Source organism: Cynocephalus volans, chromosome 7, assembly GCF_027409185.1.
Source record: "Cynocephalus volans isolate mCynVol1 chromosome 7, mCynVol1.pri, whole genome shotgun sequence".
Classification (NCBI taxonomy): Eukaryota; Metazoa; Chordata; class Mammalia; order Dermoptera; family Cynocephalidae; genus Cynocephalus; species Cynocephalus volans.
Genome location: NC_084466.1, coordinates 121,735,218 through 121,747,302, shown reverse-complemented (window position 1 = coordinate 121,747,302; position 12,085 = coordinate 121,735,218). Strand labels below are relative to the sequence as shown.

At 37.8% G+C, this 12,085-nt stretch overlaps 1 long non-coding RNA gene across 1 annotated transcript in view; it reads left to right on the top strand.

Annotated features, from left to right (window-relative positions):
* The window catches only part of LOC134382064 (uncharacterized), a 31,488-nt gene extending 24,375 nt beyond the window's left edge, over nt 1–7,113 (top strand). Inside the window, exon 3 of the long non-coding RNA XR_010024045.1 lies at nt 6,714–7,113. This is a non-coding gene — a long non-coding RNA (uncharacterized LOC134382064). The remainder of the gene's footprint in view (nt 1–6,713) is intronic.
* Nucleotides 7,114–12,085: the final 4,972 nt, after the last annotated feature.

The window sequence follows — 12,085 nt, the reverse complement described above, 5'->3', positions numbered from 1 at the left end:
TGTATATATAATATAAGTTTACTATTTGTAGTGTGTATATATATATATTTTTTATATATGTACATAATGTGTATGTATGTGTATGTGTGTGTTTGTGTGTGTGTGAAGATAGGAAAAAAACAAATTTGAAATGTAGCTATCTCTGAGGAGTGAGATTAGGGGAAGATGCTATACGTAATTTTTTTTTTTTTTTGTTACTTTATGTATAATTTGCGTGCAATTTGAATTTTTGAAAAAAAGCATGTATTCCTTTTCGGGGCATAATTTTTAAAATAAACTCTTTATTTTAGATTTATAAAAAAATTGAGAAGATGGTGCACAGAGTTCTCATACACCTCATACCTAGTTCCCTCTATTATTAACATCTTACATAGGTATGGTACATTTGTCACAATTAATAAACCATTATTGATACATTATTACTATCAAGTCCCATGTGTTACTTTGCTAATTAAAAAAATCTTGCTAGAAAAGCACAGAGAGGACCTAATCTGAATGCCCACCTCAGAAGTGCTGGGATGGTCAGGTATCCATGAAGACTCCTATTTGCATGGGGACCCTGTTCCTGGGGTAAATGGTGAAGGAACGTTGAAGCTGATGGTCAGATTCCAGGCTATTTTGATCATGTAGATGAACAGAGAGGACAAAAAAAGAGTTAACCTCTGGGATCAGTGTGCCTCCAGGAAAGCAGAGGATTCACTGTGAGGAGAAAAACTACGTTTCTGAGGGTTCACACGTGGGTAGTAGTGGCTCTCGCAACCCACCCCCACTCTGCAGAGCTTGTTCCAAGTTCCTCATGGAGGGGCTGAAGCAAGAGAAACAGGCCATCCTAAGAGCTTACAAGTAACTGTAACCAACTGCTTTCTTGGACCTCAGAGACCGGATAGAAATATCATCCCAGCTCTTGAACTTCAGTGATGGCAGTTAGGGCAGCAGAGCCCAGCACCTAAGGCTCTGGCAGGCAGGTGCAGCACTGGTGTGCACTCCAAACCACAGCAACAAAAGACCCCCCTGAAGGAGGCACTGGGAAGTAAAGGGGGTCACATATGACCTCTTGAGGTGGATGGACACAAATGCCTTGCCCATGTAATCTGAGCCTCATAGATGCCGAGGCGGTGCAGTGCAGGGTAACAAGGGCTACACAAAGAGGGTGAGGGAGAACCTTAAGGCACAAATGTCACCTTCAGTGATACAGCTATGGTAGCGAGTTCCTGCAACCCTCCCCTTTGTTCCCCAAGCGCTGCGTTTGTGCCAGCTGGGGTTGCTCTTGTCAGCCTGTTACTCCCCATTAGACTGAGCTCCTGGAGACCAAAGGCCATGGTGTGTTCAGTCTTTCATATTGTGTTCTTATTTGTATCCCCCACAGCATCTATTCCACTGTGTGCTTCACTCATGTTTATGGAATTCAATGATAAGCCTGAGCTGACATGTTATAATAAGGAGGGAAGTTACAAAATAAGACCAAGTGATGAGAACCAGGGACTTACCCCCAAACGATTTATACAAATTGTAGCAATTCTTCTCCAATCAAGACCACAAACAGAAATAAGGAGTTTGGGATAATACAAATTATTTCTTAGAAAAGTTAGTCTTTAAATCCACAGGGAAAGAAATATATTGCATTTTGTCCTGAGTGGTGACCAGGAATAGCTACAGAAAGTAGCTGTGGGTGAACTGTTACATAACAGTGACAGTGTGCTCAAATGCAGAATTTAAAAGGAGAGGAAAATAAGAAAAAAATCCATTGAGATGCTTACTTTAATAAAGGAAATAAGACTGAACTGCTAGATTGAAATAAATACCTGTAGTCACATTTTAAAATAATACAAAGGGAAACTGAAGACTTTAAAAATACTTTGCTGAGAGGTGAATGTCACCAATTTTACAAATTAAATATTGAAGGAAAAATCATATGTTCACTAGAACAGTAAAAGAAATCACTGGAGGCAAAAGGGTTTCACGGGAGAAGGTAAAGATCCCACAAAGGAAAGAAACAGGAAAGCATATAACTTCTGTCAGATCAAGTTCATATCAAACACTAGGCAGAAATGAAAGGATTACATAGAACAGGGAATGCCATTTTAATATGAACATGCTCCTCCCTGCCAGTAAGTTATGATCAAAGAAGGAGACTGACAAGTTGGTTCTCAAATTTTTTGAGTCCCTATACCAAAAATTAAAATTTACTGAGGACTCCAGAGAGTTATGTATTAGTTCATTTAAAAATTGTAACAAACCCATTACCTGTTAATGTGAACAATTTTAATTGAGTTTTGGAATAAAAAATTAGTGAGAAGAATGGCATTGTTTTATATTTTTGCAAGTCTCTTTAATGTATAATTTAGTAGGAAAGAGTTGGATGATTGTTTTTGCTTCTGCTTTCGAGTCACGATGCTGTTTTAATTGAAGTATATGAAGAAAATCTGGCCTCACCATAGATAAGTAGTTGGAAAAGGAGTATATCTTCACAGTCTTTTTAGATAATTGTGAATATTTTTCTTTGATATTATACCAAAACTCAACAAGTGGTAATTCCTTAGAGGTTAGTTGCAACATGGAATCTGAAACCACATTAACTTTTCATGTTCTGTTATATTAAAATCCATTGGTTTATCTTGCACTTTGAAATTTTTAAAAAAAATTTTAAATGTATGCGTACTTTGTGTAACATAGTGAATTATTTGTTTGAAAATTCACTGAGTTCTGTACATGTTCCACATGTTGATATGTTTCATTCTACAATATTGAAAATCTATTTGGCAATATCACCGTGGATCTCATGAGAAAAGTATTTAGGCCTTCAGAAGCTGTTCAGCTTTCAGTGAGGGATACAAGTTTTCCAAAATTCTAATTTTTGCTTGAAAACTAGACTTTTATTATTGGCAATGAATACTGTTAGTTTTATTTCTTTGAAGTGATAGGCTCAGCTTGTTCATTCTGGGGAAAATATCTGCTAAATCCTACAGCCATATTTTGTCTGTCGGTCATTATTTCAGGTAAATTGGTGTTCCATGAAAAAAGTGAGTGTGGCTCACAATTAATTGTATGAGTGCTTTTCCTCGAGACAGTCTTCATATTTAAAAGGCAACAGAAGTGATTTATGTGTAATTCTCATTTTGTCACCCAGGATATTAAAAAGTTGTGTTCTTAAGGGTCAAAACTGAATACAATCAATAATTTTTACTGCTTCATTAAGGACATTCTTAAGTGAAATTGGCTTTTTCTTTCTTTTTTTTAACTGTGAGTGCATGGTGGTGGAGAATGCAATGACTACTAGTGCTAAGGTGCCAGCAGTTTGACCCACCATTGCTTTTGTACCGTAAGTGCCAATCCAGTGCCAATCCTGCACAGTAACAAATACAAATGATTTTAGTACTATTACGAAAATAGTTTTTACTTTGCTGACCCTCTGAGTGGGTCTCACGGGCTTCAAGGGTTGTGGACCACACTTTGATCCTTAAATACGTTGCTTCACCTGAGGTAGACAAAAAATATTCCACCTCATCAGCCTAATATAGAAAATTAAATACAAAATATTTCATTAAAAAATTAAATATTTGCTTCCTTAAAAACATGACTCTTCTGTGGTTGACATACCTTTCTTTGCACATAGGAGGATTATTTGGAATGTAGTAACTATAGTTATTCAGGGTTGGGGGAACTTTAAGAGAAGAAAGACTAAAATAATTAGGATCTTACTTTGGAAAGATAGGGGGTTTGTCTAAATTTTAAAAAGTCATGATTTCATTTGATTGATGCTTTTTGAGTACCTGTAGGGTTCTACGTGTTATATAAAGAGGCATGTATCTGGGTCCCTGATCTTATAAGAATTGAGTGTAGTTGGCAAGGCAGGATATATAACTGTAATAAGGGACATGTGAATTCGAGAACTAAATGGAGACACAAGATGACAATATCAGAATTTGCCGCAAAGAAACATGTGATCTAAAACCAAATGAGTGGTACAAATAGTCAAGGCTCTGCAGTCTTGGGAGAATCTCACCAGTCATAGCCTCAACCTAGACCTGCTGTCCTACTGCCGAGAGCCTGTCCCTTCCTCGCCCCATCCCATTCTGCCACCAGTGAGATCTCAGACTAGCAGGATGGAAGCTTGCTCCTGACTGGTGTGGCCAGGTAATTTATGAAGCTCTTAACTTGTGTTTGTTCCCGCTAAGTTTTCCTCGGTGGTCCTGGCCTCTAGGGTGTTTGCTGGGCTACGTACGGTTCAGAAGTTGCTTGAGGTCATACTCTTTTTCCTGTTTTTGTGAAGCCTAAACATCTAAATTTAGAAGATTATGCCAAGTGCTGTGTGTGGGGAAGGAAGAAGCCAATGCAGAGGGGAGGAGGTGATTGCTGAAGATGGAGATAGGACCGAAGCTGGTGAGGCAGAGCCCCAGGGAAATGGTGGGACCCCAGAGAGGCTGGCTATGTGCACCAGGCACCATGTTGGGGAGAGAGCCCTGGTGACGAGGGTGTAGTTGCTCCCCGAGGACTTTCTTGAACTATTTTAAAGCTCTTATTTAACACTCTGACCACAGATAGCTTCATACTCTGACTAGCTATAAAACTCTCTTTTAATACTCTATGTACTCTGCAGGGCCTATACCACATCTTCTTCCTCGATGGCGATCCCCACATGGCTTTCTAAAATATCTCAGGTTCATAGAGAGGTGATGAGCTTTCAGAGAGAAAAAGAACCTAAGATTACTCTAAGGTGACCCTGAAGGTCTGGCTGGGAAGGTTCAGAAGATTATAACGTTCCTTGTGTTGAATGCAAAGGAGAACATAAACAAAACATGATTCTAAATAGGCACATTCTCAACTGGAATGCTTTGAAAAAGTCTAAGTCAGGGCAGACCTTCAGGCTGTGGATAGCAAGCATGTCAAAACTTGAACAAAAGTTTCCATCAAGGTTTTAGCTGGACACTTTATGTACTTCATTGTGATGATAAAATGTCTTATGCCAGGCTGCCCCGTGTTTGCCATGGACTGGAAACAGGACCACCCTGATAGAGAGAGAAGAGAGGGGATGAGGCCACAGGTGGAGAGGTAAAGTGTGAGAGAGCAGAAGAAACAACTGAGACTGAGGGTGGAAGAAAGAGGTGGTTCTCCAGCGTATGTACAAAGCTTAAGTTGACACCAGTCTCTTCCTCCATCCTGCCAGCTCTCGGCAGACTGGTGGTCTGCTCCTCACTGCAGCTGTGGAGCTGGGAGTTCTCGCTCCACCTGCTGGCTCCACTCACTGTCTCTGTGAGTGGCTTGTTTGGGCCATTCATCATGGCACGACTTGGAAGGCCTTTTCTAAGAAACAAGGATTCATACCTTTCTGGGCATGTCGAGGAATGGGTGAGCCTCCTGGGAGTTTATTTCCATGAGTGGTCTCTGGCCTGATGGAAAGGAATTTTCCTAAGGAAAAAGGTTAAGGTATATGAATTTGGATAAGGACAAGGGTTTGAGGTCAGAAAAGTGCGGTCATTTTGAATACAATTAGAGCTATACTGGGGTGATTAAGGGAAACTTATTGTGTCAAGTGTAAAAAGATGAGCCACTAACTGGGAGAAGATATTTTCAATACATATAACTAACAAAGGGTAGTATCCTGAGTATACAAAGAATTCTCAAGAATAAGTAAAAGACATCTCAAACAGAGTTGGATGAAATATATTGACAGGCATTTTTAGGAAGAATAAACAGAAATAATCAATAAGCCTGCGGAAATAGTCTCAACCTCATTATTGGTGAGTAAAATGCCCATTAAAACCATAATGGGATACTAATTAATGATTACCAAATTTGAAAAAAATTAGCTTGAGAATGTCACGTTTGCCCAGGTATGGAGCAATGAGACCTTTTATACAATACTGAAGGGAATGTAAATTGGAAAATAGTTTGGTATTACCTAGTAAAGCTGAACATTTCTTGTACCATGACCCAGAAATTCTTCTAGGACTAGGTATGAACCCTAAATGAACTTTTGAAAAGAATGTTCATAGCAGCATTGTTCATAATATTTTTTTAAAATTGGAAAAACTTAAACTTCAATAACAGTGTAATAGGTAAGTAAATCAGTGTATATTCCTACAATGGAAAACTCTACAGAAGTGAACATGAAAAACCACAGCTATACACATTAACATGGATGAACCTCAAAAGCAATATCGAGTAATAAAATCAAATCACAGTAAGATTTATTTTATGTGAAGTTCAACAAACAGGCAAAACTAAGCAACATGTCGTTAGGCTTACCAACTCCTGTTATAAAAGCACACAAGGGAATAATTAGCATGAAATATAGAGTAGTGGTTGACCCTGGAGAGGGTGGCAGAGAAGGGGAACTGATTGTGAAGAAGCATTTGGAAGTTCCAAGGTACTGGGAATGTTATATCTCTTAAGACAGGTTAGTTTAATTTTTAAATTTTTATTCTTTTATTGTTATGTACTATATATACTCATATAGTTTATGATAAAATTATAATTTAGAAAAAATAATCTGAGAAATTTACAGTACATTTTTTTTTTTATTGGCTAGAGATTTAAAAGTTTAAGAGACATTTTATTCCCCCCATCATTAGATTGTTTCCAAAGAGGGCACAATCTTTCCATGTTGAATGTCATTTTGCAATGGGACTTTGCTATTCCTCCCATCAAGAGCTGGAGTCTATTTTCTCTCCCCTGAAATCTGGGTTGACTCTCTGACTTGCTTTGCCCAACAGGATGTGGTGGAAATGACACTGTGCAACTTCTGAAGCAAAGCCTCAAGAGAACACACAGCCCTCATTGTCACCCTCTTAGAATTCTGTGACTACTGTGCCATGAAGACCTGCAGAAAGACCACATGCAATGAGAGGTCCAGTCATCCCATCTGTCTCATCTGAACTAACCCTCAGCCAATGCATCTGCTGAATATAGCTACGTGAGTTAGCCTAGGCAAGACCAGCAGAAGAACCATCCAGCCAACCTCCAAAATCATGAGATATTGATGGACACAAAGAATGAGTACGTTTTGTAATGACAAACATGCCAAATCTCTTGGTTGGATTATCACATATTGTACTCAAATACTTATAATCAACTCTGTACCCCACAAATACGTATAATCGTTTATGTTTCAATAAAACAATAAAATAATAATAAATCATTGTTGTTTTAAGCTACTAAGTTTTGGGGAGTTTTGTTAAATAGCAGTAAGTAATGGAACAGTGCCCACCATAGAACCTGTGACTGGTGGAGAAGTTCCCTGTAGGTAGCATGAAGGCAGCCCACCCAGAGAGGCACCCAGTGCCAGACAGACAATGGAGAATCAGCACTGGACAGAGGCATCACATGCTAGAAGAACCAATGGTAATAATAGCAGCTACCTGAAATTAGATTTAGGTCCTGCTTTCATTTTCCAGGTGCTACGTGAGTTCAAGTGTTCTTATATGATCCTACTACATGGGAGCAATCACCAATCATTTATAACAGACACTTCTAACTTCAGGATGTGTAGACTTGAAGTCAAATTTCATTTAATTTAGAGAGAGTAAGAAAATGTGACAATTCTTGTGAGTGTCATGAACAATTCACATATCTTACCCCAGCATGTGTGGTTGAGATTATCCTCAAATTCCTCTCCTATTTCCTATCACCTCCCACCCACTTTAGGATCTGGGCCAGAACCGTTGTACAGACCATCTTCCTCTAACAATAAGGCTCTAACTCACACATACAAGAGCAAAGAAAAGACATGGCAGAGGTAAGGGTGGGTGGGGGTGTGGTAGCTCAGGAATGGTACCTGACGTGGGCATTTAACATTTTGTGTGTGTGTGTGAAAGAATACTAATACTTGTATCCTTAAAAAGTTTGTAGATGCATAATCTACAAAATACAAAAAAATTTAAAGAAGGAAACAAACACAATAGTAATCCCATCACCTAGAGATAATCACCATATGGATTTGGTGTACCTCCTTCTAGTGTTTTTTCCTAAGTGTATGTATATGGGTGCATGTGCAAAGATATATATGTGTCTCTGTGTTACACAAATACAAGTTAATTAAAAAGTAACTGAACAAATTACACAATTCATTATACTGTGCAACTTCTGCTTGTGGGTATATGTCAAAAGTCTTATGTTTTTTTCTTTGTAGCCTTAAGGAAATGAAGGAACAAATTCTGGCTGTCACTTTTACTGCTGGTGATGTAATAGGATGATTTAGACTGTGGAACTCATGGGTGCAGTGTGGCAGGAGGGGCACATATTGAACATGTGTCAGAGTAGAGAAATAACTTTGAGAGTTTCGTTAAAAATAGGTTTTGATTACATGTTCACATATAACTTAGTTACCAAACAATTCATTTTTGTAAATATCCATTTTGTTTTGAATAACTTTGTATTTTCAAATAAAAAATCTATCATATGTACATTTTATATCCTGCTCTTTTCACTTGCCATTATATTGTGACTGTTTTCCTGTGTCATTAAATGTTGTATGAAAAGTATTTTCTTCTGACTCACAGTCCCTGAAAGAGATCACTGGATTGCCACTAGACTCTGCACATCTCCTGACCCTTCTAGTCATGGCTGCTTGGACCAGAAGTAGGCCAGAGATAGAAAAACCAAAGGTCCAGCTATGCCAATCAGTTAAACACTCTTAAGATTTTAGCCTGAGGGGCACAGTCTGTTATGAACATCTTGTTCATAATTTTTATGTATATGTATAGTTATTTCCTTAGTGCACATTTCTGGAAAGTCAATTAACTAGTCAAAAGGATTGGGAACATTAAAAATCTTGATATAAATTGCCAAGTTACTCTCTAAGAAAAGTTGTAGAATGTACATCTCTTGTATTATGAAATGCTTTGCTAACATCCCTTTTTCAATTTGCGTTAGGATAGAAATGTTAATTTAATTGAGAGGTCATCCATCAACACAGTTCTGATGAAAAGGTAGTAATGAAAGTCCGCAAAGAAGGCTCAGTCAGGCTGTGTTTCCCTATATTGATCAGTTTACACTTTTGTAACTTTAATGGAGTCCAAGTTGCTTGACAGGTCAGCTTCAAGTATTTGCCATGGGATCTAGGTTGAGGAGGGAATATTTTGGCATCCAAAAGAAAGCATGGAATGTGACGATGCCTAGTGCAGAGGCAGACAGATTTTGATAGATGTGCTGGGAGGGTGGGAGAGAAGACTGGTAAAGAGGCTGTGGCCACCAGCTTTTTATGAGCTTACTCTTTGCCTCTCTACCAGGGTTGGAAGTGCTAAAGGGGCAGTCTGTTTTCCTTGCAAGATTTAGCACAGTGGGGACACTTAGCAAATTTTTGTTTGTTCATTTGTTTGTTTTTTTTTTCATTCTGTAGCTGAAAAGAGGAAATGATGAGATATTAGAGAGGGAAGAGCATTCTTCTGGGCACAAAGTCTATGGCCTGAGCAGTCTTGCTTCTGGCTAATGTGAAGTGAAGGCAAAGGTTGTCTGAACACTGCACAGGCAGGAAATGGCTTTTGTATTTTTAAATAGCTGAAAAAAAATAAAAGAAGAAGAATATTTTGTGGTATGTGAAAGTTTTATAACATTCAAATTTCAGTGTCCATACATAAACTAGTTGGGCAGTTGAATAGTCATGACAGAGACCCTATGGCCCACAAAGCCTAATATAGTTACTATCTGGTCCTTTACAGAAAAAGCTTGCCTACCCCTGTGATAAAAGAATAGCTTCCATTCCTTGAGCACTTATTGTGTGCCAGGTACTTGGTAATCACTTTACATGCATTTCCTCAGTTAACTTTAACAGGTTTTTATATGAAATAGTGGGTGTGTAATTTATCCATGTTTTACAAAACTGAGGTTTAAGTTAAGTTTTCCATTCCTGGTAAAATGGGAAAGCTGAGTCTCGAAGCCAGGTATCTGACCAGAGAACCTGTAAGTTTAATTATGTGATCTGAACAGTGGTCGATGGACACCTTTCTACAATGATCTTATGGTTTCTCTATCTTTTCTGATTCCTGTGCCATGCTGAATCTGCAGCTGGTGTGGAACAGGATTGCCTGGTGTGACTCCTGTCTCTGAGCAGGGATTCAGTAAATTTTAGCTAAAATTATTACATACATGTAATATCATGATTATAAGTGTCCAAATGACTTATTTTGTCCTAGGCCTGACAAACCATATTTAGTTAACTCATCTTAAGGTCAGATTATCATTGCCTGTTTCACATGCATACACATACACACAGAGAGTAAATATATACACGTATCTATATGAGTATCTTCAAGGGTTATAGTCTTTAAGATAAAGCTTTTTCCACCATTTTCTCATCTTAAAGTGCGGAGTGGTAATGTTTTCTCTCCTTTAGAGTATCTGTTCCTTTTGATTTCTATTGTGGCTCTAATTTCTTCCAGCTGTTGCTGCAACACCTTCCCTCCCTTCACCCTCCACCTCACTTCCCAAATCCATCTCCATTTCTGATCTCACTGTAAAACTCAAAAGGCTTTCTGTCCCAGGAAAAAGGAAGGCTTTCAGCATCAGAAGGTTTGACATGCGCATGCTCCAGTGAATGGGGCAATATAAATGACACCATTACGTTTTTGACATTTAGATGCCTTTTATGAGCCATCTTGCTTTGTGAAATTTGTTTTGTGTAATCAGAGACTCTCAAAGGTGAAAGAGACCTTATAAATCACTTAAGTCATCCTCATGACTATTGTATAAACTCTTCTAGTAAAAGATTAAAACATGGGTACCCAGGTTCACTTGGATACTTCCAGTGACTAGGGAGCCTCTTTTCTCCCAAGGTAATTCATTCAATTATCAGAAAGTTTCTCCTTATGCTGAATTGAGTTTGCTACTCTGTTACATCTATCCAGTGGTCTCAGAAGTCAAATAACAGAAGTCTACTCCTTCTTCCATGGGATGGCCATTCACACATTTGCAGGTTGTCATCATGTCTTCCTAAACCCTCCCTTTCACTCTTCCACATGGATGTTAATGTCCAGTCCTCATTGCAGTCCAGGTGGCTGTTCTTGGAAGGTGTTCACTGCATTATCATTATCTATTTTAAAGCACCTGGAGCAGCGCCAGACAGAAGACACCTGACGTGGTCTGCCTACCACAAAATACTAGGGTGAACTATCAGCATGGTAGCCTTGAAGGTTGGGATGAAAAGTAAGGCAAAACCTGGAGAGATATCAAGAATTTAATTTTATATCTTAATACTAATTGCAAGAGTCATGTAATCCTAAAGCAATCACAAATACATGAAAAAAATTGAAATATTTCATTAAGCACAAGGACTTTTAGACTTAGATGAAAAATGCACTTAATTATCTTAAGAACCAAAGACATGCAAAATCCAGACAAATGGTCAATTTGGGTAGGAACTGCAAACATCCGTGAGAAGAATAAAACTTGAGGCCAAGGAAATGGATTATTTGTCTTCCCTTCTGTCCCTTCTAATAACCCATAAACACTCTGAAGTTATGTAGTCATTACAATAAAAACTAATTGGGTTCAAAGCATTCCATCAAGCTTTCCAAAGAAGAAAATGCAGAAATCTCTGATCATTTTGTAATCTCATCCTGAGAAGGCCATTCCCCACATTATATGAGAAGGTAATTCCCCAAATTGTGCAGGATAATAAAATAATTAACTTAAAGGCTAAACCCTTTCCAACCTTGGCATAATTAGAATTGCATAAAAATATTTTAAGAGAATCAAACCCAGGATATCAATATTTTTATATCAAGGAATTGACACATATTTAGTAGTTTGTGTATTCAAAACACTTAGACATTTTTTGAGGGTCATTCTAATTACCCCAATTTAAAATATGTAATTGAGAACTTGACTTAGACTTTTGATTTTAATTGAAAATCTTATTAAGTGTATAAACAGTATCAGAATATTTAAGAAAATTTTGAGTCATCATACTTACAAATATATTATTTTTATAACAGTTACCTACTATTACAGGTAGTTAGGAAGTTTTGTCTTCTACTAAGTCAGACATTAAAGAGATTTGCAAAAATATAAAGACTATATTGAATTTATAAATATAGTTCAAATGGTTTAAGGTCTTTGAATTTATAAACATAGCCAAGTAATCCAAAGT